The sequence below is a fragment of the Heptranchias perlo genome, unplaced genomic scaffold, assembly GCF_035084215.1.
Source record: "Heptranchias perlo isolate sHepPer1 unplaced genomic scaffold, sHepPer1.hap1 HAP1_SCAFFOLD_73, whole genome shotgun sequence".
Classification (NCBI taxonomy): Eukaryota; Metazoa; Chordata; class Chondrichthyes; order Hexanchiformes; family Hexanchidae; genus Heptranchias; species Heptranchias perlo.
Window position 1 is genome coordinate 2,158,337 of NW_027139761.1, and position 24,672 is coordinate 2,183,008.

Genomic DNA, 24,672 nt, shown 5'->3' on the forward strand with positions numbered 1-24,672 from the left:
TGGCTGATATGTGACCGAACTCCAGATAATCGCTTTTGCCCCGTATCGCTTAATAACTTCAGTTAACAAAAATCGATTAATCTCAGGTATAAAATTAACAATTCAGTTCGCATCAACTGCCGTTTGCGGAAGAGAGTTCCAAACTTCCACCTCCCTTTGCTTGCAGAGGTGTTTCCCAACTTCACTCCTGAAAGTCCTGACCCTAATGTTTCGGCGATGTCCCCAAGTCCTAGACATCCCAACCGGCGGAAATAGTTTTTCTCTATCTACTCCATCAGTTCCCCTTAATATTTTGAAAAGTTCGATCAAATCAGCTCTTAATCTACTAAATTCGAGGTAAACCCGAGTTTATGTAATCTCTCCGCGTAATTTGACCCTTGGGGTCCAGGTAACATTCCAGTAAACCGAAGCTGCACTCGCTCCACAGCCGATATATCCTTCCTAAGGTGCGTTGCCCAGAACTGAATACAGTACTTCAGGTGTGGTCGAAGCAGGGCTTTGTATAGCTGTATCATGATGCCTATCCCCTTGTATTCTCGTCCTCTAGATATAAAGACCAACATTCCATTGACATTGTTGATTATTTTTTGTACCTGTCAATGACATTTTAATGATGTATGTCGATGGACATCAAAGTCTTTTTGGACCTCCACTGTTTCGAGCTTTTCACCATTTACAAAGTATTCTGATCTATCCGTTTTGGTCCAAAGTGGATGACCTCACACTTGACTAAATTGATATCGATTTGCCACAATTTTACCCATTCATTCATTGTATTAATGCCTCTCTGTAATTTTATATTTCCATCTGCACTGCTGAAAATGCTGCCCATCTTGGTGTCATCGGCAAACTTGGATATGTGACTTTCTATCCCGTCATCTAATATCCGCCTGAATTGGGAAAAATCCAAATTCAGCTTCAATCTCCTCATCATCTTGAGACATTTTATTTCCTTCACGTGTGTTGCGCCGACGAAACTTCGGCATTGAGTCCACTGGAGCTCAAACATCCTCTGGAAATAATTCAGTTCCACCAACAGCAACACTGAAAAGATGTCAGAAGCCAATTGGTGACTTTTCACTAAAAGGAGGGCTCGTCCGGGATTTGAACGTAGGACCTCTCGCATATCACTCAATGAAACGCCCTAAGCGAGAATCATACCCCTAGACCAACGAGCCGCTATTATTTCAGCTATGCAGCCAGTGTAAAAGCTCGTTGCCTCCCACAGCCGATCGGCCATCCTTTCAGACCACGTCTGTGCATCCAATCTCGTTTTCTGCTCCGGAGTCCATCAATATCAAGTTGCACACTAAATATTTCCAATCACCAATATTAGTCTCCCTTTACCAAATTGGTTTCGAGTGTACGACTTGAGTTGTCAAGTGAGACGTTTCAGAATTATTTGCTCTTAAACTACATTGCTTGGGAGGATACTGAGAGGTGTGTCGATTTGCGGCACGCTCTGTTCCCTTTGCATCGCCTCATGCACATTGAGTTGAATTATGGAAAGGTTGCAGCACGGAAAGAGGCCATTCGGCCCATCGAGTCCGTGCTAGCTCTCTGCAAGAGCAATCCAGCTAGAAACACTCCCCCGCCTTTCCCCGAAGCCCTGCATTTTTTTTTCCTTTCAAGTACTTATCCAGCTCCCCTTTGAAGGCCATGATTGAATCTGCCTCCATCACACCCTCGGGCAGTGCATTCCAGATCCGAACCTCTTGCTGTGTGAAAACGTTTTTCCTCATGTCACCTTTGGTTATTTTGCCAATCACCTGAAACCGATGTCCTCTGGTTCTTGACCCTTCCGCCAATGGGAACAGTTTCTCTCCATCTTCTGTGTCTCGATCCTTCATGATTTTGAATACCTCTATCAAATCTCTACAAAACCGTTTCTGTTCCGAGGAGAACAACCTCAGATTCTCCAGTCTATCCACGTAACTAAAGTCCCTCATCCCTGCAATTATTCCGGCTAATTTTTTTCTGCACCCCCTCCAAGGCCTTCACATCTTTCCTGAAGTGCGGTGTCCCGAACCGGACACAATACTTCAGTTGTGTTCGAACCAGTGTGTTATAATGTTTCATCCTGACTTCTATACTTTTGCACTCTATGCATCTATTTATAAAGCCCAGGACCCCGAATGCTTTTTAACCGCTTTCTCAACCTGCCCTGCCACATTCAACTATTTGTACACATGAACCTCTCTTTGTTCCTGGATCGCTTTTACGTTTGTGCCCCGGAGTTTATATTGCCTCTCCTCGTTCTTCCAACCGAAATGTATCACTTCGCATTTTTCTGCGTTAAATTTCATCTGCCACGTCTCCGCCCATGCCACCAGCCTGTCTATGTCCTTTGAAGTCTCTCACTGTCCTTAACACTGTTTACTACCCTTCCAAAGTTTGTTTCATCTGCACATTTTGAAATTGTGCCCTGTGCACTCTGGTCCAAGTCATTAATATATATCAAGAAAAGCAGTGGTCCCAGCACTGATCCCTGGGGAACACCACTGTACAACTCTCTCCAGTTCGAAAAACAACCGTTCACCAGTAATCTTTGTTTCCTGCTCTTAGTCAATTCTGCATTCATGTTGTTACTGCCTCCTTTATTCCATGTGCCGCAATCTTGATGATAAGCCTACCATGCGGCACTTTATCAAACACCTTTTGAAAGTCCATATACACCACATCAACTGAATTGCCCTCATCTATCCGCTCTGTGACCTCATCAAAAAACTCTTACAGGTTAGTGAACCACGATTTGCCTTTAACAAATCCGTGCTGGCTTTCCCTAATCAGTCCACCCTCGTCCAAGTGACTGTTAATTCTGTCCCGGATTATCGTTTCTAAAAGTTTCTCCACCACTGAGGTTAAACTGACTGGCCTATAATTGCTGGGTTTATCCGTACACAGTTTTTTGAACAAGGGTGTAACCTCTGCAATTCTCCAGTCCTCTGGCACCACCCACATATCTAAGTATGTTGGTAGATTATGGCCAGTACCTCCGCAATTTCCACCCTTACTTCCCTCAGCAAACCAGCATGCATCCCATCCGGATCTGGTGGTTTATCTACTTTAGGTCCAGCCAGCCGTTCAAGTGCCTCTTCTTTTTCAATTTTTAGACCATCCAGTATCTCAACTATAACTTCCTTTGCTGAGACTCTGGCAGCATCTTCTTCCTTCGTAAAGATAGATGGAAAGTACTCATTTGGTACCTCGGCCATCCCCTCTGCCTCCATGAGTAGATCTCCTTAATCGGCCTCACCACTCCCCTTACTACCCGTTTACTGTTTACATGCCTGTCGAAGACATTTGGATTCACTTTTATGTTGGCCGTCAGTCTATAGTAATATTTCTCTTTGCCTCTCATTTCCTTTTTCACTTCCCCTCTGAACTCCCTAAATTCGCCCTGGTGAATGAGCGCATAAAAAAAGTTATCATTTCTTTCAGCCGGAAACAGAAAGTTACTGGTTGATCAATGGCGATTTAAACAAGTATTCCTCTTTTTTAGGGTTTAATGAGTTTTGCGAAATTAATACAGTGAATTAATACAGTAAAGTTGAATTCCTGATCGGGAACCGCCTCAGACAGCGCATTACTGCCTATCCCTGGGAAACAAGATACTACCGAAACTTTGACAACACATCGCAGGTCCCCCTGAAAAGACACAGCTTGCCAGCTGTTTCGAAATTTGGAGCCTGGACAGGGAGTTAAACGCTGGATCTTCAGCTCACTACCCACTTTAAAAGTCTGATACTCTACCGACTGAGCTACCCAGGCTCGATACTACATAAGCTCCCATCGTATATATTCATGAGAGGTGTCTGAATTATCCCTGAAGCCGTCGAACAAGGGTGAGTTCCGTTTGATAAAATTCTCAGGAACGTGTTGAGGAGAATCCTTGTTCCTGTTGAACATGATGTAAGAAACATGGACAGTGAACTCGTGAGTTTACAATTCTTCTTGTTTGTGCCAAATGTCTTGTCATTCGTTAGCAGCAATTAAAATCACACTTTACCCAGCGGCTCAAAAGCTGAACTTGTCCCACACGGGAGCTGGAAAAGGCCTCAAGAACTTTCAGCGTATTAACATCTGTAAGCTGAATAATTTCTTCCGTTGCACAGTGACACCAGGCAGCATATTTCCCTTCCAAATTTTCCCCACAAGAAACTTCCAACCGATGAATATCGGCTTGACGAAAATAAGAATTGTTTGTTTGGTTCTTTAGATTTAATGATCTCGTACCGGCTCCTTTGCCATATGAGCTGCCGCGAAAAGCCCCCTCTCCCCCGATGAACAAGTAAACTGGCACCTCCTATTGCAAGACGGTCGGCCAGAGGAACCCAAGAGCCCACATGGGAACACTATGAAGTAGATGCATTATGGAACATACCAGTTGTACTTTGAACTCCGGTCAAAATGTTCGGAGTAAAAGGATTGATTGTTTTAAAAGACGCTCGAACTCACAACCTGGCCATATCTGGAGCCCATACTGCTGTAAATAAGTAACGCATTCTTAACAATTGTGCAACACGAGAGCAGCGAACAACCGACAGCATCAGCGCTCCTGTCAAACAGCTTCATTTTCGGTCTCTCAATTATCACTTCGAGATCTTACTGAAACAGAAGCCTCCAATCAAGATGCGCTTCGTTAAATAAAAATTCCTAACTCAGGAAAGTTTTGATCGATCATGACTGAAGCATGTACAATTTCCTCACCTGTTCCTTTTAATCCCCTGGGGTGGTAACAATCAGGACCTGGAGATTTGTCTATCTTTAGTCTAATTATTTTCTCCATTGCCATTATTTTACTTGTACGAAACCCCTTGATTTATTAACAGTTTTCCTCGTGTCTCTGGTATGTTAGCCTCATCCTTTTCTGTGACGACCGATGCAAAGTAAAAATTTAGCAACTCTAACATTTCCTGATTTTCAGTTACAATTTCACCTCCATCTGTCTTTAAGGGGCCCACACTACTCTAAGCCTCCCTTCTCTCTCTTAATATACTTGTAAAAACCTTGAGAGTTGTCCTCATTTTCCCTCACACGTTTTTCTCCTTTTCCCTTTTTGCTCCTCTTACGATTTTTTAGTTTCAGCACCACAATAAACAACACTTCGCTGTAAAGTTCGGCTCAATAGTTCTCCAATGTCAGAGCGAGAATTGTCTGAAGCACTAATTTATTTAATGTAACAAATACAATCACACATAATCATCCGTGTATCACCGCACTGATGGATACACAAAGATAAACAAAGCGAGAAATGCAGGCAACATCGAAATGCACAGGTGAACGGACAAGCGAAACAGACAAAGATCAAACGGCCTGAACCCCCAAACGTGAAGTGTCGCTGATAGATATTAATGTGAGGAGGTGGACCCGTAAGATTATCACTTGGCGCTGTGGCTTAGCTAGTTAAAGCATCTGTCTAGTAAATAGGAGATCCTGGGTTCAACTCCCAGCAGTGCCTTGTGTAGCTTGTTATTTTACCTTATTTGTGCAATTAAGCGACAAAATAACACTGTGGTATTGGTGTTTGTTCAGGAGGAAACGGACACCAGAAAGACTGTTCAAAATCGCCCTTTCATTGTCCAGACAGACCTCTCATGGAATGTGTTTGAAACACGTTAATTTAAGGACACGTTCTTGTTTCTGGGCTCGTTGGGGTCGTGGTATCATTCACGATTTGAGGTTCAAACCCGGAAGTAGTCCTAATTTGGACCTGGACTTGTGATCTTGACCTGCGTTGGAAACTTTTGCAAAGAGGGAAAGGAAGTCCCCAAATCACTCCACCTGAATCGCCAGGCCCGGATGAAATATATCACAGGCTGTTAACAGAAGCAAGGAAGGAAATAGCGGAGGCTCTGACCATCATTTTCCAATCCTCCCTGGTTACAGGTGCGATGCCGGAGGATTGGAGGACTGCTGAAGTTGTACCGTTGTTTAAAAAGGGAGAAAGGGACAGATCGAATTATTGCAGGCCAGTCAGCCTCACCTCGATATTGAGCACAATTCTGGGGGAAAGTATTAATCTTCATTTAGAAAGGCACGGATTAATGAAGGACAGTCAGCATGGATTTGTTCAGGGAAGGTCGTTTGAATTGAATTTTTTGAGGAGGTATCAAGGAAGGTGGATAAGGGTCGTGCGTTTTTTGTCGTCGACATAGATTTTCGCGAGGCTTTTGACAAATTCCTACATGGCAGATTGATCAAAAATGTAAAAGCCCATTGGATCCAAGGGAAATTGACAAGTTGATCCAAAATTGACCGAGTGGCAGGAAGCAAAGGGTCATGGTCGACGGGTGTTTTTGTGACTGCAAGGCTGTCTCGAGTGGGGTTCCGCAGGGATCCGTACTAGGTCGCTGCTTTTCGTACTACAGATAATTGATTTGGATTTAAATGTCCGGGGTATTATTAACAAGTTTGCAGAAGATACAAAAATTGGTCGTGTGGTTGATGGTGAGGAGGGAAGCTGTAGACTGCAGCAAGATATCAGTGGACTGGACAGGTGGATAGAATAGTGGCAAATGCAATTCAATCTGGGGAATGAGGTAATGTATTTAGGGAGGGCAAACAAGGCAAGGGAATACAAAATAAATATTGAAACTAATTTGCCATTTACACACCAATTTTGCAAGTTTACTGATGTCTTCCTGTATTTTTCGCATTTTTCCTTTGTATTAACGACAGCTCCCAATTATGTGCTGTCTGTCAATTTCGAATTTGTATTTCCGATTCCTGTGACCAAATCATTAATGTAAATTGTCAACAACAGGGGTCCCATCACCGATAAATTGTGAACAACAGTGGTCCCAGCACCGATAAATTGAGAACAACAATGATCCCAGCATCTTTCAATTTTGAACAACAGTGATCCCATCACCGATAAATTTTGAACAACAGTGGTCCCAGCATCGATAAATTGAGAACAACGATGGTCCCAGCACCGATAAATTGTGAACAACAGTGGTCCCGGCACCGATAAATTGTGAACAACAGTGGTCCCAGCACCGATAAATTGTGAACAACAGTGATCCCATCACCGATAAATTGTGAACAACAGTGGCCCCAGCACCGATAAATTGTGAACAACAGTGGTCCCAGCACCGATAAATTGTGAACAACCGTGGCCCCAGCACCGATAAATTGAGAACAACAGTGATCCCATCACCGATAAATTGTGAACAACAGTGGCCCCAGCACCGATAAATTGTGAACAACAGTGGTCCCAGCACCAATGAATTGTGAACAAATGGTCCCAGCACCGATAAATTGTGAACAACAGTGGTCCCAGCACCGATAAATTGTGAACAACAGTGGTCCCAGCACCGATAAATTGTGATCAACAGTGGTCACAGCACCGATAAATTCTGAACAACAGTGGTCCCAGCACTGATAAATTGTGAACAACAGTGGTCCCAGCACCGATAAATTGTGAACAACAGTGGTCCCAGCACCGATAAATTGTTAACAACAGTGGTCCCAGCACCGATAAATAGTGAACAACAGTGGTCCCAGCACCGATAAATTGTGAACAACAGTGGTCCCAGGACTTTTGACTTGAACGGCATTTGAAACTTTTGCATAAAAGGAAATTAAGTCCCCGAATCGCCCCACGTGGCTCTCAAACGCATTGGGAAGAAGTTCAATGCAAACAATCAGGACTTTAAAGGCAACTCAACGACCTGCACTTTCTTTGAATAAGTTTTGTTCGCCATTATATTTGAAGGTGAAATCGCTCTCGGCTTTCATCTAGCTGAAGCAGAGTGTGTCCGCTTTGTATCTGCGAGCATGTCGGTGACGCGGTTAGCTTTGACACTGATCGCTTCCAATTTGTAAAATTTCACCAAGCGTCAGCCAAAAGAAACCGAGAATCGAATTGTCCCTGTAAGTGATGAATTGAAGTGATTGGTGCTCCAAGCAGATCTGGAAAATGCACAGTGCGGTCGATCAGGAGTTCCAAATCCACCCTCCAGCCACTCGCCAATCATATTAACTGAGCTTTACTCTGGCCCAGTGTCACCGCGCTGAAATCGAGTATTTCTCCGGCATGTTTTTCTTCATAGTTGCTGCTTTAAGAGTGAAGACCGGCTTGTTGGATTTTCACTCCTACAAGCTTCAACCATTCATTTTGGACTGACTGTAGACAGTTGTTATATTGGTCGCTGCAAACTCAAAGTTTAGCCCAATTAATTATTGGTTTATCAGGTGACCTCTTCGCCTGTCTAGTTGGTGCTATCGGTTACCACGAAAGTTTGATGTTTAGGTTCGAGCTCTTATTTGATTTTTCCTCAGGATTCTTCGCCTCAAAGTTCCAGGGTTTCAACGTATGTTTTGGAAGCAAGAACATCACAATTCTCCTTGGCAGACAAGCCCCCGAAAGGCCAGAAGGGAGGCCGCACCAGCTGCAGGAGAGCTGGTTCGCTGTGACATGGAGATTTCTGCAGTGAGCAAGACCAGACTGTTTCTATGTTCAGAGAATAAATGTCACACCCTTTATGTTGGAAAAGCAAAGCGGTGGGGATTTTTGTCATCGCCCGAGGCCTTTCGTCTTGTATCAGATGATCCTCGTTGTGTTGCTTTCACCTTGATCGTAGAACCGGTTCGGGCGTTCCTGTGATAAACGGCGACAATTGCCTATTCATTTTAAATTTAACAACAGCTGCGCTGAGCTTTTAATCATACCCTTAAGATACAATCTGTAAAATGATGAAATTTGATCACCTGCAAAGCATAAAAATCTTATTAAAGTTTTGACTGTCTCTCGGTAACCACGTCAACATCTTCTTCAGTCTGAAATAGAAAGTTATCGTTTGATTAATGGTGAATAAAACAGTCATTCATCTACCAATAGGGTTTAATTAGTTTCATGTAATTAATTTAATAATTTCATAACTCTTGCTTAAGTTAATTCCCTGACTTGGAATCGAACTCATGCGTTGGTGGGAGCATTGAATTCTCACCATCAGTCCATCGGGGAGCTCCCATGATTGCGCACGGAACACAGCGGAACTGGTAAGATTTACTTTTCTTTCACTTTTTAGTGATTCATTCAGCTCTGTGTTTATTCTCAGGCCTCTTATCTCTCCCTTCTTTTCAGCTTCTGACTGCGGATATTCTTGTGGTTAAATATGAATAATATAGAATATCTCACAGCCCCAGTATATGTGCTCCTTCTCTGTCCAGTTCTGTACAAAATCAAACTGTACGTTTATAACGACGGTGTCTCTCCTTCACCCCCGACAGAAGCAGGAGGAGATGCCACTTTAAACTGCCAGTTGCTTCAAATGATTCATGATGGACCTGCGTGGCCTTGCAGTTTTGCCAGGAGCTGCATTCGTATCGTGAATTTTGGAAATGGAAACATGTCCATCAGCAGCTTGTGGTAATATTTTACCTCACTTTCCATTTCATGTACTTGCCTAGTTGCACTTGGTGCTGTCATTGCCTGAACATCACCATCTGTCGCAATAGTAGTTTGAACAGAAGATGCAATTTTGTGGGAACAGCTTGTCTGGCACGAAAATGACCTGAATTACAAAGAGGCAAGTAGGAAAGGCCGCGTTGGTCTGCCTGTTCGCAGCAAAGGATTTTCAGCGTTTCCTTGTGGTCCAGTGTTTAGATTCGGTCATCACCATGGCAACGGATCGATTGGTGTCTGTCTCGACATCCGCATTTAAACACTCTGCTGTAAGTGCACTGTACTCAAATTGCTGATTTTTTCACTGTGAGGTCGAAGAGACATAAATGTGTGGACAATCGCTACGAATTCATCAACTGGGTTGCACCTTTGCTTCTCCCTCCGTCTCAGTCTTTCCATCTTTACCCTTCTCTTCTGGTGTTGCAGGTTCGATCATCCTTGGCCGTTCAAGAAAACCTGAGAAGTCCATCAGGGGAAAACTCAGAGAGTCAAGAGACAGAGGCAGAGACAGGGAGAGATTAAAGTTTCGAAATAAATAGTATAATTATCAAGCTCTGCGAAAGAACAGAATTTAAGATGGAGCTTGGGAGCGATTCTTTCACGTGCCGTGCAACTTTGCAAGTGACCATTGGCTCCGAATTAAAAACGTTTGCCGCGCTGGAGCATCTCTCTGAGGGAGGGAACACGGTCCGTTCACTCCAGTTCATATTTATTTGAACATTAAACAAATCTTTAAGAAATAGCGCTGCGAGCAGGATTCGAACCTGCGCAGGAGAACCCCATTGGATTTCGAGTCCAACGCCTTTACCACTCGGCCATCGCAGCTACTGCTACCAAAAGATTGCAACCAGTGCAGAATTCGGTGCCACCCTTCGCCGATCGGCCATCCGACTATCCATCCAATCACTTTTTCTATTCCGATGTGCAGCAATGTAAAGTTGTACACTAACTATTTCATATCAACAATATTAGCCTCTCTTTACCACATTCGTTTTCAATGTGCGACTTGTAATGCCAAGTGAGACTTTTCAGAATTAATTGCTCTTAAGTTACATTGTTCTCTCCCTCGGCATCCGCAGATTATCCACTCTCCCACAAGTATAACAGTGACCACACTTCAAAAATACTTCATTGGTTGTAAAGCGCTTTGGGACGTCTTGAGGTCGTGAAAAGCGCTTTATAAATACAAGACTTTCTTTCTTTTTATAGTGGAATAAAATTACTGATGTTTTCACTGTGAGGACGAAGAGACATTAATGTGCAGACATTAGCTGCGAATTCTTCATCTGGGTTGGATTTTTACTTTTCCTACCGTCTCAGTCTTTCTATCTTTACCCTTCTCTGCTGGTGTCGCAGGTTCGATGAGCTTTGGCCGTTCAAGGAAGCCTGAGAAGTCCATCAGGGGAAAACACAGAGAGACAGAGACAGAGAGAGATAGAGAGATAGAAGTTCAGAAAAAACCTAACATCAAGTTCGCAGCATTAAAGATGGAGATTGGGAGATATAGAATCATAGAAGCGTCACTGCACAGAAGGAGGCCATTCGGCCCATCGTCCAATTCCCCCGTTCTTTCCCCGTATACCTGCAAATATTTTCCCTTCAAATACTTATCCAATTCCTTTTAGAAACCACGATTAAACCTGCTTCCACCACCCTTTCAGCCGATGCATTCCAGATTATATCCACTCGCTGGTTTAAAAAGTTTTTCCTCATATCGCCTTTGGTTCTTTTGTCAACCACCGTAAATCTGCGTCCTCTGGTTCTCGACCCTTCCGCCAACGGGAGCAGTTTCTCTTTATTTACTTTATCTAAACCCGTCATGATTTTGAACACTTCCATCAAATCTCCACTCAACCTTCTCTGCTCGAAGGGAACAACTCCAGCTTCTCCAGTCTACCCACGTAACTGAAGACCTCATCCCTGGAATCATTCCAGTAAATGTTTCTGCACCCTCTCTGACGCCTTCACATCCTTTATAAAGTGCGGTGCCCAGTTTTGGACAGTTGTGGAATTTTGTGAAGTTCCCTTCACGTATCTTGATATTTTGCAAGTGACCACTGGGCTCCCAATTAAAAGGATCTGCCGCGGTGGAGTATCTCTCTGAGGGAAGGAATTGCAACCCGTTATCTCCAGTTCATATTTATTTGAGCATTGAACAAAACTTTACACAATTGCGCTGATAGCACGATTCCAACTTCTGCCGGAATACCCCATTGGGTTTCAGATCTAACGTCTTAACCACTCGACCACCGCAGCTGCGAGCCGCTACCGTCCAGACGTTGCTGTTTCACTGGTAAAATTCTCACCTGCCACCCGAGGAGACGGGGATTGATTCCCGGCCGATTAAGGAGCATTTACTTTCTGCACCTATGAGATCGCCTGAAAAGGGATACATTCACATTCAGCTTCAATCTGCACACCACGTTGAGACATTTTCCTTTCCCTATGTGGTGTTGCGTCAACAAACCCTCTGCATTCGAGCCACTAAACGTCAAACATGCTCTAGAATTCAGTCAATCCTGTATTCTGCAACGCTGAAAAGACGTGGAAAACAAATGAATGAATTTCCACTGAAAATAGTGAAACAGGAGGGCTCGTCCGGGAATTTGAACCCCGGACCTCTCACATATCAATTAGTGAAACGCCCAAAGTGAAAACCATAATCCGAGACCAACGAGCCGTCAGTAACACAGTCGTGCAACCAGTCGAAATTTTCCCTGATACCCACAACCGATCGCCTTTCCTTTTAGACCGCTCTGTCCATCCGATCATCGAATCATAGAATGGTTACAGCACAGAATGAAGTCAATTCGGCCCATCCAGACTGTGCCATCTCTTTGTAAGAGCAATCCAGTTGGTCTCATTCCCCCGCTCTTTCCACGTGGCCCTGCAATTTTTTCCCTTCAAGTAGTTATCCAATTCCTTTTTGAAAGCCACGATTGAATCTGCTTCCACCGTTTCAGGCAGCACATTCTAGATCATAACAAGTCTCTGCATAAAAAAGTTTTACTCATTTCGCCTTTGGTTTCTTTTGCCAATCACCTTAAATCTGTGTCGTCTGGTTCTCGACCTTTCTGCCAATGGGAACAGCTTCTCTTTATTTACTTTTTCCAAATCCTTCATGATTTTGATCACTCCTATCAAATCTCTCAACCGACTCTGCTCTAAGAACAATCCCAACTTCTCCAGTCTGTCCACATAACTGAAGTCCCTCATCCCTGGAACCATTCTCGTAATTCTTTTCTGCACGCTCTCTCCGGCCTTCAAATCCTTCCTAAAATGCGGGGCCCACAATTGGACACAATACTCTGGTTGTAGCCGAACCAGTGTTTTATAAAAGTTCAACATAACTTTCTTGATTTTGTACTCTATGCCTCTATTTATAAAGCCCAGGACCACTTTCTCAGCCTGTCCTGCCACCTTCAAAGATGTGTGTACATATGCCCCCAGGACTCTCTATTCCTGCACCTCATTTAGAATTGTATCATTTAGTTTATATTGCCTCTCCTCATTCTTCCTGCCAAAATATATCACTTCGCACTTCTCTGCATTAAATTTTATCTGCCATGTGTCCGCCCATTCCACCAGCCCGTCTGTGTACTATTGAAGACTATTATTATCCTCTTCACTGTTTACTACACTTGCATTGTGTTGTGTTATCCGCGAATTTTGAAATTGTTCCTGTACGGAGAAGTCCAAGTTATTAATATATATCAAAAAGCAATTGTCCCAGTCCCGACACATGGACAACAACACTGTCTACCTTCCTCCAGTCCGAAAAAAAATACGTTCACCACGACTGTCTGTTTCCTGTCATTTATCCAATTTAGTTTCCATGCTTTTATTCCATGGGCTTCAATTTTGCTGACAGGCCTACTACGTGGCACTTTACATCATCGAAAAACTCAATCAAGTTAGTTAAACACGATTTGCCTTTAACAAATTCGTGCTGGCTTTCCTTTATTAATCTACACTTGTCGAACTGGCTGTTATTTTTATCCCGTATTTATCGTTTCCTAAAGCTTCTCTACCACCGAGGTTTAACTGACTGGCCTGTAGTTGCTGGGTTTATCCTTGCACACGTTTTTAAAAAGGGAGTAACATTTGAGATTTTCCAGTCGTCTGGCGCCACCCCCATATCTACGGACGATTGGAGATTATGGCCAGCAAATCTGAAATTTTCACCCTTACTTCCCTCAGAAACCAAGGATGCATCCCATCCGGACCGTGTGACTTACCCACTTTAAGTACAGCCAGTCTTTCTCGTATCTCCTCTTTATCATTTTTTATCCCATCCAGTATCTCCACGACCTCCTCTTTTACTGACTCTGGCAGCTTCTTCTTCCTTGGTGAAGACAGTTGCAAAATACTCATTTAATACTTCAACCTTGTCCTCTGTCGCCGTGCATATATCTGCTTTTTTTAGCCCCGAACCTTCATTTGGATTCTGATGTGGTGCATTGTCAAGTTGCACACAAACTATTTCAAGTCAACAATATTAGTCACTTTTCATCAAATTCATTTGTGGTGCATTTCCTTACAGTGAAAACACGCATTGAAATCGGGGATATTGTGTGGTTCCTTGGGGGTCATCGAACCACCAAATTTTGGGTTAAGAGCCGAAAGCGCCAAATGATTGTGCCAGAGAAAAACATCACATCGCATGGTTAACAAAATTAATTTTTCACCGAGCTAAAGCTTGTTGGTGCAATGAGCAATGAACGTCATTAAATTAATTAATGAAACTAATAAAAGTCTGTGAAAGATGAATAATTGTTGTAACCGATAACTTTATGCTGCATATTCACGGAAATACGAACACGAACAATGAAACTTTAAATAAGTTTTTGTGCTTTGTATGTGATGAACTTTCACCGATTCTCACTTTCCAGATTGCATTTTAAGAGTCTGGTTTCAAATGTTGATAGTTTATGACACCTGGAATTTGTTACAGCCGTTGTTAAAGTTAACAGGAAGGAACAATAATTGTCCCTTCTCTAAGCACAAGTTGACGCTTGGGGGTTTATCCGAAGCAAGTTCCTCAAAACTATGTTTTTATGCGGGAACTGAATTGGAGCTTTTTCGCGGAAAAGTCGAACACGATAAGCATTACACTACGGAAACCTCAGCACACGATTTTGGCAGTACCTCAGGGTCCTGCCCACTGGTTTTACAACGGAGCAGTGTTTCAGGCATGGGCTCTTCAATGTTCAGAACATAATTATTACCAGAATTAAATTTGTCGCATTAAAGTGCTCCTTATCCGTAATTTCGATTTGCTCCCTTGCCAGTTTTATACAGAAACAAGTAACAATCATAGAATCATAGAATCATAGAAGTTACAACATGGAAACAGGCCCTTTGGCCCAACATGTCCATGTCGCCCAGTGTATACCACTAAGCTAGTCCCAATTTCCTGCACTTGGCCCATATCCCTCTATACCCATCTTACCCATGTAACTGTCCAACTGCTTTTTAAAAGACAAAATTGGACCCGCCTCTACTACCGCCTCTGGCAGCTCGTTCCAGACATTCACCACCCTTTGAGTGAAAAAATTGCCCCTCTGGACCCTTTTGTATCTCTCCCCTCTCACCTTAAATCTATGCCCCCTCGTTATAGACTCCCCTACCTTTGGGAAAATATTTTGACGATCTACCTTATCTATGCCCCTCATTATTTTATAGACTTCTATAAGATCACCCCTTAACCTTCTACTCTCCAGGGAAAAAAGTCCCAGTCTGTCGAACCTCTCCCTATAAGTCAAACCATCAAGTCCCGGTAGCATCCTAGTAAATCTGTTCTGCACTCTTTCTAGTTTAATAATATCCTTTCTATAATAGGGTGACCAGAACTGTACACAGTATTCCAAGTGTGGCCTCACCAATGCCCTGTAAAACTTCAACAATACATCCCAACTCGTGCATTCAATGTTCTGACCAATGAAACCAAGCATGCCGAATGCCTTCTTCACCACCCTATCCACCTGTGACTCCACTTTCAAGGAGCTGTGAACCTGTACTCCTAGATCTCTTTTTTCTATAACTCTCCCCAACGCCCTACCATTAACGGAGTAGGTCCTGGCCCGATTCGATCTCCCAAAATGCATCACCTCACATTTATCTAAATTAAACTCCATCTGGATGTTTAAGGGATGTGGTTTGTTCAATGTTTAAGGGATGTGGTTTGTTCAATGTTCGTGCAATAACCGTAATACGCAGTGTGAGAAATAAAACACAGACCACCCAACGCGTGCCCCAAGTCAATTGCCGTGAAAATAACGAATGGTTGGTCAGAGCGTGGTGCTAATAACGCCAAGATAGCGGGTTCGATCCCCGTACGGGCCATCAATTACATGTTGCATTATTTAAGTAATTTTGAAAATCCAGGTTTTACCAACAAGCAAATTCACGCAAAAAGTGTTTGGAATAACATTCATTACAATGTTTGATTTATCTTTGCCATTGGGGCGGAGAAACGCATCTTTCTTTTAATTCTTCATTTATCCTTCTTTTCTCACTCACTTTCTGTGTCTCCATCTCTTTCTATCTGTCTCTTTTCTCTCGTTTCCTATCTTTATATTTCTTTCCATTTCCGGAACCATTTTTCCGGGTATGCTAACTGACAAACATTACAACCTGTGTCACTCAGTATCCGGGTATGTTTACTGACGTACATTACAATCTGTGTCACTCAGTATCCGGGTAAGTTTACTGACGCACATTGCAATTGGTGTCACTCAGTATCCGGGTATGTTTACTGACATACATTACAATCTGTGTCACTCAGTATCCCGGTATGTTTACTGACACACATTACAATCTGTGTCACTCAGTATCGGGTATGTTGACTGACACACATTACAACCTGTGTCAGTCAGTATCCGGGTACGTTTACTGACGCACATTACAACCTGTGTCACTCAGTATCAGGATATGTTTACTGATACACTTTACATCCTGTGTCACTCAGTATCCGGGTATGTTTACTGACACACATTACAATCTGTGTCACTCATTATCCGGGTATGTTTACTGACGCACATTACAATCTGTGTCACTCAGAATCCGGGTATATTTACTGACACACATTACAACCTGTGTCACTGAGTATCCGGGTATGTTTACTGACACACATTACAATCTGTGTCACTCAGAATCCGGGTATGTTTACTGACACACATTACAATCTGTGTCACTCAGTATCCGGGTCGGTTTACTGACACATATTACAATCTGTGTCACTCAGTATCCGGGTATGTTTACTGACGCACATTTCATCCTGTGTCACTCAGTATCCGGGTATGTTTACTGACGCACATTGCAATCTGTGTCACTCAGAATCCGGGTATATTTACTGACACACATTACAATCTGTGTCACTCAGTATCCGGGTATGTTTACTGACGCACATTTCATTCTGTGTCAATCAGTATCCGGTTATGTTTACTGACGCACATTACAATCTGTGTCACTCAGAATCCGGGTATGTTTACTGACACACATTACAATCTGTGTCACTCAGTATCCGGGTCGGTTTACTGACGCACATTGCAATGTGTGTCACTCAGTATCCGGGTATGTTTGCAAACGCACATTACATCCTGTGTCACTCAGTATCCGGGTATGTTTGCTGACACACGTTTCATCCTGTGTTACGCAGTATCCGGGTATGTTTTAATGATACACATGACAATCTGTGTCACTCAGTATCTAACAATGTGAGGCAACGAGTTTTATTCCCGCTGTGTTATCTCTCTGTCGGTTTGCTGATAAACCTTTAACTCGGGGCTTGTTCCCTTTAAATGTCACAAGCAGTAACAAACAGACAAAGCGCGTCTGGCCGCCCGAAATGTGGAGAAGGCATCAGTTTAGGAATCAAATGTTTCAATCAAATGTTCACCCGGCACTGAGAGAGGCAAAAATAGAGAAAAATGCAGAAAGAAATAAAGCTAAATAAAGATGCTATCAATATTTCTCAATCATGATGCCTCTCTCATCCTGCGCGAAGCCTCCATCGCCGGATAAAATTTCATTGTAAATTAATGCGAGATTCGATGCAAAGAACGAAAGCCAAACAACCAAATTTTGCTTAAATTCGGAATTGAACCAGGGACTTTCAAATTTTCGTTTTCTCAACTGAGCTATTTCGGCTCCATCCCAAGTTGGACTGTGTGGTGTTGCTTTGGAAAAAAAGACATAAACCGGGTGGAATTGCCTCTCCTGCTCATTCCTTACTTCGCGGGAATGGGACCCGACCAGATCTCGGAACTCAGGTTATGTTAATGTTCTGCTGGTGATATATTAATATTATCGTGTGTTTGGGCCACTTTTAACCAGGATCATGGTCACATTCTTCCATCATCCCGTCTCCCACATCGCGCCTCTCTCTCATTAATTCTTTTCTCCATTCAATCCATCAGGGAGCGGGAATCAGAGCTCACCCTCAAAATCCCTACACACAAACCCCCGGTCAATAATTTACACTCTTTATAAACACAAAATGCTAATACACCAGGGGAGACGTCACAGTTTTGGACACGGAACGAAATACACCGAAGTGTTTCTAAACACAGAAAGTGGACACGCTAGGGGAGACCACACAGTGTTGGACACGGAGTGAAAAACACTTTAGTTTTCATGAAAAGTTACAGAACATGGAATGTTTGTAAAATTCTCCATTCTTTTCCCGGCACTGATGGGCTCTGAAGGGAGAGATGGGCCCGAAACACTCTGATCCGCACTGACCCCGAGCTGCAGGTGAATTGAAATAAAGTTCAATCTGTAGCAGCGAGCGGTTGGAGAGAGATCAAGGTCCAGAATCAAGGAGGACATTTCTGATACTGCCCTTGAATCTAATTTATATCAAATACTCCTTGAGCTCTCTGTCGGTGGAATTTGGAACTGAGAATCGCTTGTGAAATCAGCCTAAAAATTATCACACAAACCACTCGAAGTTGGGCTCGAAACCATGAGCCTGACAATAGAAAACTGAGCACAGGCCTGTGAATGAGCCTGGGCGTTTCCTGCTCTGTGGGGCTCAGTACCACTCCGGGTGAGATCAGGAAACGCACCCTAGAGCGGAAACTGTGCTTTTCCTGTTTTGTGTGGAGCAGGTGAAAGGCCTCTGCGCAGTGTGACTGCTTCGATGAGTTCCCAGCTCAGAGGATAATTGAATCCCTTCCCACAGTCCCCACATTTCCACGGTTTCTCCATGGTGCGGGTGTCCTTGTGTCTCTCCAGGTTGGACGATCAGTGGAAGCCTCGTCCACACACACAACACGTGTACTGAATGGTGTGGCGTTTTTTCAGGCTGTGTAACTGGTTAAATAACTTTCCACTGTCAGTGCACTGGAACACTCTCACTCGGGTGTGTGTCTCGGTGCTTTTCCAGTCACACTGATGTTGGAAAGCGTTTCCCGCAGACAGAAAAGACAAACATTTCTCCTTTCACATTCAAAGGCCGATAATAGTCAGGTCCTGTTGAATCGTGTGACTCTGTCAGATCTTGACGTGATCTTTGGTTTGAATTTCCGTCTGCAATCCTCCCCTTCAAATACCCTGGAAAAGTGTCCGTTCATCCGTTGTCGCAGTGTCTGCATGGTCTCGCCGATGTACCATGCTCCGGGGCATCCTTTCCTGCAACGTATGAGGTAGACAACGTTGGCCGAGTCACAGGAGTAAGAACCATGTACCTGGTGGGTGGTCTCCTCTCGTATGATGGTGATATCTGTGTCGATGATCTGGCATCTCTTGCAGAGGTTAGCATGGCAGGGTTGTGTGGTGTCGTGGACGCTGTTCTCCTGAAAGCTGGGTAATTTGCTGCGAACGATGGTCTGTTTGAGGTTACGTGGCTGTTTGAAGGCGAGTAGTGGAGGCGTGGGGATGGCCATAGCGAGGTGTTCGTCATCATCGATGACATGTTGAAGACACCGCAGAACAATCACCAGACAGGAGGGTTCCCTCCCAGTCGGTGAACACTTCAGCAGTCAAGGACATTCAGCCACCGATCTTCAGGTCAGCGTTCTCCAAGGCGGCCTTCGAGACACACGACAACGCAAAATCGTCAAGCAGAAATTATTAGCCAAGTTCCGCACCCATGAGGACAGCCTCAACCGGGATCTTGGGTTCATGTCATGCTACATGTAACCCCACCTGATGTAGAGTCATCCAGGCTCAAGTCATTGTTGGCTTGATCTCCATACACAGATGCGGCCGGACCTGCTGCGATTTCCAGCAAAAAAAAAGTTATCTGTTTTTAATACAAACCCCAGCATTTGCTACATTTGACCCCTGGTGACCCCACCTCAGTATTCTTGGATGTAATGTTTCCTGACTAACCTGTTTGAACACTCCTTTGATTGCTGTGAGTATCTCTCTGCCGAGGTGTGATAAAGGGCAGTTCGAAAGATTATCTGTAATCATCTGGCTTTGTTCTCTGACTATATATGCTGTGCTTTTATGTAACTCTTCACTTCACCTGACGAAGGAGCAAAGCTCCGAAAGTTTGTGATTTCTCATAAAGCTGTTGGACTATAACCTGGTGTTGTGCGACTCGTTACATGTGTCTCCTGTAGTCATTGATAAGGCACAGACTGAGGCGCGGGGGTTTGTGGGGAAATGCCCTGCCATTGAAAGCCGGAATTGGTGAACAGAAAATTAATTATTGTCATCCAATCGAGGTCGGTGCCAGGGAGGCAACAAACAAAATAAATAAATAAATTATACAGAAACCCGAGTGCTCGGCCCTTCCCCATGGTGCGAAGTAAACTGGCCGCCAGTTTTCCGTTACTAAGTCGCAACTCAGACCCGACCCACCCAGTCTGGTTTAATTGCTAAATTTTCTCTAACTCGAATTCAGACCTGTCATTCTCAGGGAAACTGACGAGGTTTCATTTTTTTCTGTGCCCTACCCGAGAGCCAGTTCATGGCTTTAATAAGCTGGCAACAATTTTTGCAAAAGTGAAAAGAGGAGAAAAATTCCACGAGCAAGGCCTCAATACAAAAGGGACCACGTACACTGTGACAGCAAATCTAGGGCAACTTACACAGTGCACCAAATCCAGGGACCACTTACACTGGGACACCAAATCCAGGGACCACTTACACTAAGACACCAGTTCCAGGGACCACTTACACTGAGACGCCAAGTCCAGGGATCACTTACATTTGGGGCACCAAATACAGGGACAGTTACACAGAGACACCAAATCCAGCGACCACTTATATGGTGACATCCTTTTTGCACCTTCTCCAGTATCTCTATATCCTTCTTATAATATGGAGACCAGAAATGTTCACCAGTACTCCAAGTGTAGTCCAATCAAGGTTCCATACAAGTTTAACATAGCTTTTCAATTCTATCCCTCTAGAAATGAACCACAGTGTTTGGTTTGCTTTTTTATGGCCTTTTTAACCTGCATCACTAATTTTAGTGATTTGTGTATCTGTGTCCCTCGATCCCTCTACTCCTCTACCCCATACAGAGTCTTATTGTCCAAGCATTATGAGGACTCCTTGTTCTTGCTACCAAAATGCTCCACTTCATCCTCATCTTTATTGAAATTAATTTGCCAATTACACCCCCATGCTGCAAGTTTATTGATGTCTTCTTGCATATTCTTGTAATATTCATCAGTATCATCTATCCCTCGCCCCAAACTGGTGTCATCCGTAAATTTTGAAATTGTACATCCGATTCCCGAGTCCAAATCGTTTATATAAATTGTGAATAGTAGTCCCAGCACCGATCCTTGTGGAACACCACTTTCCACCTTTTACCAGTCTCAGGAGCGACCCTTAACCCCGACTTTCTGCTTTAGTGCAGTGATCAAGAGAAACCTCTTTACACAGGGAGTTGTGAAACTGTGGAAATCACTTCCAAAGTTCTGTAATGACAAGTGGCCTCATGTTTTTATCCAAGACATCACACAGCCCAGTCATTTTCTCCAAATATTGATGCAATGGTTCAAGCCAAGAGGTGCCAGTTATCGGGAGCTGCAGTAGCAGTAAATAAAATCTAAACGTAAGTAAGTAACAATATGGTTCACCTTCATCTATTTCCAGTTCAATAACTTTTGCTGTATGTGGCCCAGGCCAGGTGCCATGATATCGGATCAGGCTCATCATCCAAAATGAGTTTGACACCCTTGAGATAGACAATGTGAAGCGGATTTCCCTCATCCACTAACCCAGCAACTTCTTCAAATAACTGAAGCAAGTTTGTAAGACACGACCTTCTTTCCCGGAAGCCGTGTTGAGTATCTCTAATGGCCCCTTCTCTTTCCCCGTGGTCATAAACAGCATCGCTTAGGATCCCTTCAAGCACATTCCCTCTGATCGATATCACACCGATGGATCTGTCATTCCCTGGCTCTGATTTGTCCCATTTAATGAAAATGGGAACTACGTAAGCTATTTTCCTATCTCAGGAGACAATCGCTGACTCTACTGAGCTGTTGAAGATACAGGCATGGGGCTCACAGAGCACCGTCTCATCTCTTTAAACACCCGTGGGTGAATATCATCTGGACCTGGAGCACAATCTATTTTGAGATTTCGTATTTCATCCAAGATGACATCCCTTTCCATTTTAATATTTATGATGTTATTGTCGACAGCACATCCCACAACTGGAATCTGAGCATCATCCACAGGAGTGTAGGCTGATGAGAAATAGTCATTTAACAGCTCTGCCATAGCCTGGGAATCTGTCCTGAACTGCCTTTCAGTGGACCTAATCTATCTTTAATGGTCTTCTGACTGCTGACGCAGCTGAAAAAGCGTTTGCTTTTATTCTCACAATTGTGCACCATCTTCTTTTCCAATGATCTCGTAGCTTGTCTAATGGCTGATTTTGTCTCCCTCGATTGTGGGTGATATTTGACACTATCCTCCTGTAAACTGAATTCATCCTGATCTGACCTGAGTTAAATGTGAGACAGTTCGGGGAGTCAGGAATCATTCACCCTGAGACTTAAACTAACAGGTAAAACCCCAGACGGTTCCTTCGTCAGGTTTTCTCTGGTTCCTCGGCATATATTTGTCAGGATACCGAAACCCAGCTTTCTTACAGTCCACTCCTGGAGGTCCCACTCCCTGAGCCTACAACCTTCAGCAGGGTCAGTGGTGGAGTTCACAAATGAACTGAAACCCTTCGGAATGCGAAAACAATTTTGCGTTTCCAAAATAAAAGAACTGACATTTATTGTGGAAACAGTCTGGTGTCGCTCACTGCAGAAACATCCATGTCAGAGTGAAGCGGCTCTCCTGCAATCTTTGGACCTTTTCTGTCAAGGAGAATTCTGATTTCCGTGAAGGCAATCTCAGGTTAAATGGTGGAAGATCGGCCATGCTCAGCTGGCCATCGAAACCGGGCATTTTTGTGCAGACAAAACATATATTTGAAACCAGGAAATATGAGACCATGAATCTTAAGGTAAAAGTTTCCCTACCGTCCCTGGGTGGGCTCGAACCACCAACCTTTCAGTTAACAGCCGAACGCGCTAACCGATTGCGCCACAGAGACACGACACGTTTGTTTTTGAACTATTGATTCAACGAGCTAAAAATTCAGGTTGCCGCGATCAATATACCATCTCTCCACTATCAGTTTACTTTTCCAAAATAAAGGGTGTGAAGTTTGCATGAGTGAAAATCTGTGCTGTGTTATTTCTGAACATTAAACTCACCTTGCCATTAAACATCTGTATGTCGGAAGTCTCCGTCCCCTCGTGGTCGAGAGGATTGATTTTTCGAGTTGTGATTCTCCATTCTCGATTCCAGTATTATTCAGGTGTGGTGAAAATGAGAGGACATGAAACGAGCAGGTCCAACGAGCAGGTCTGTGGCACTGCACGGTGTCTACAAAGTTGTCTCTTGTATTTACAGTGAAACGGACGGCAGTTTTCACCATTAAACCAGGAACTATGATGTTAAGAAAAGATGTGGCCGACAAACATTCGATTTCAGCGCCCTGACACTGGGTCAGAGCAAAGCTCAGTTCGTGCGATTGCCGAGTGGCGAGAGGGTGGATTTGGAACTCCTGTGCGGCTGCACTGCGAGTTGTCCAGATCTGCTTGGAGCGATATTCACTTCAATTCATCACTGACAGGGACAGTTTGATTCAATGTCTCTTTTCTCTTGTAATTGGTGAGATTTCAAAAGTTGAAAACGACCCGTGCTGACCCCAACCTCGCCACTTACACGCTGACAGATACAATGCGGTCACAGTCTGGTTCATTGAGATGAAAACCGAGAGCGATTTCACAGTCGAATGCAACGCGAACAAAACTCATTTAAAGAAAGTGCAGGTCACAGAGGTGCCTTTAAAGTCCCGATTGTTCGAAGCAGAACTGGAAAATGCGCAATGCAGCCGCACAGCAATTCCAAATGAACTCTACGTGGAGGAAAATGAGTGACAGGAGCAGAAGGAGATACCACGTGAAAGATTTGGACCCAGACCTGCTGCATGATACTTTAAATGTTGTCCACCTTTAACTGTCGCTCATAGTGTTAGAACTATCACTGTTATCATTAGTCTTCTTGCACTGCAACTCCTCAATAGCCCCAGGTTATCACAGCATCGCTTTCTTCAAATTGAATCTCAGTGTGAAAACTTACACGATTGCAAACCTAAGCAAAGGTGTGTGAGATTGGAAGGAGAGTGCGAGTGGAGATCATGGGCCGGGGGGCAGTGAGATCATCACCTGAGCATTAAGATATCCGACATACCAAAGAAGCAGGGAGATGAGATCTTTGTGTCTATTTTTCCCGGCATGTGCAAAATCCATCCCTTCTCAAAGGCCAGCACCGTTCTTTCCCTCTCGCTCCTTGCTGTCCAGGTCAGGATGGGATTCATGAATTCCCCTGTGTTTTCATCATGCATCTAATTCACCTGGCAGCTGGAGGAGTAGAGGAAGCGGGAGGGGAAGAATAGTCAGAAACAGGAGATGCCACGTGAAACGGGCCGAATCGTGTGTGTGTCAGTTGCTTCAAATGATCCACGGCAGCCTTGCATTGCTTCGCAGCTTTACCAGGAGCTGCATCGAATCGGCCCGTGCGTGCGTGCATTTTGGAAATGGAAACAGAGACATCCGCTGCTTGTGGTAATATTTCACCTCACTATTCCATTTCATGCACAGGCCTATCCCCACTCGGTACTGTAATGGCCTGAACAAGTCTTTTGTGTTCTCACAGAAAATGCCACTTTGTGCGAGCAGCTTGTCTGGACTGGACTGCACTGAGCTGGGACACTGAAAATA

At 43.9% G+C, this 24,672-nt stretch overlaps 3 non-coding genes across 3 annotated transcripts; 1 reads left to right on the forward strand and 2 right to left on the reverse strand.

Annotated features, from left to right (window-relative positions):
* The first annotated feature begins 5,387 nt into the window (after positions 1-5,387).
* Positions 5,388-5,461, forward strand: trnat-agu (transfer RNA threonine (anticodon AGU)). Its single transcript has one exon. It is a non-coding gene; the product is annotated as a tRNA-Thr (tRNA).
* A 4,694-nt stretch (positions 5,462-10,155) lies between these two features.
* Positions 10,156-10,237, reverse strand: trnas-cga (transfer RNA serine (anticodon CGA)). The gene has a single exon. It is a non-coding gene; the product is annotated as a tRNA-Ser (tRNA).
* A 12,626-nt stretch (positions 10,238-22,863) lies between these two features.
* On the reverse strand, positions 22,864-22,937 carry trnan-guu (transfer RNA asparagine (anticodon GUU)). The gene has a single exon. It is a non-coding gene; the product is annotated as a tRNA-Asn (tRNA).
* Positions 22,938-24,672: the final 1,735 nt, after the last annotated feature.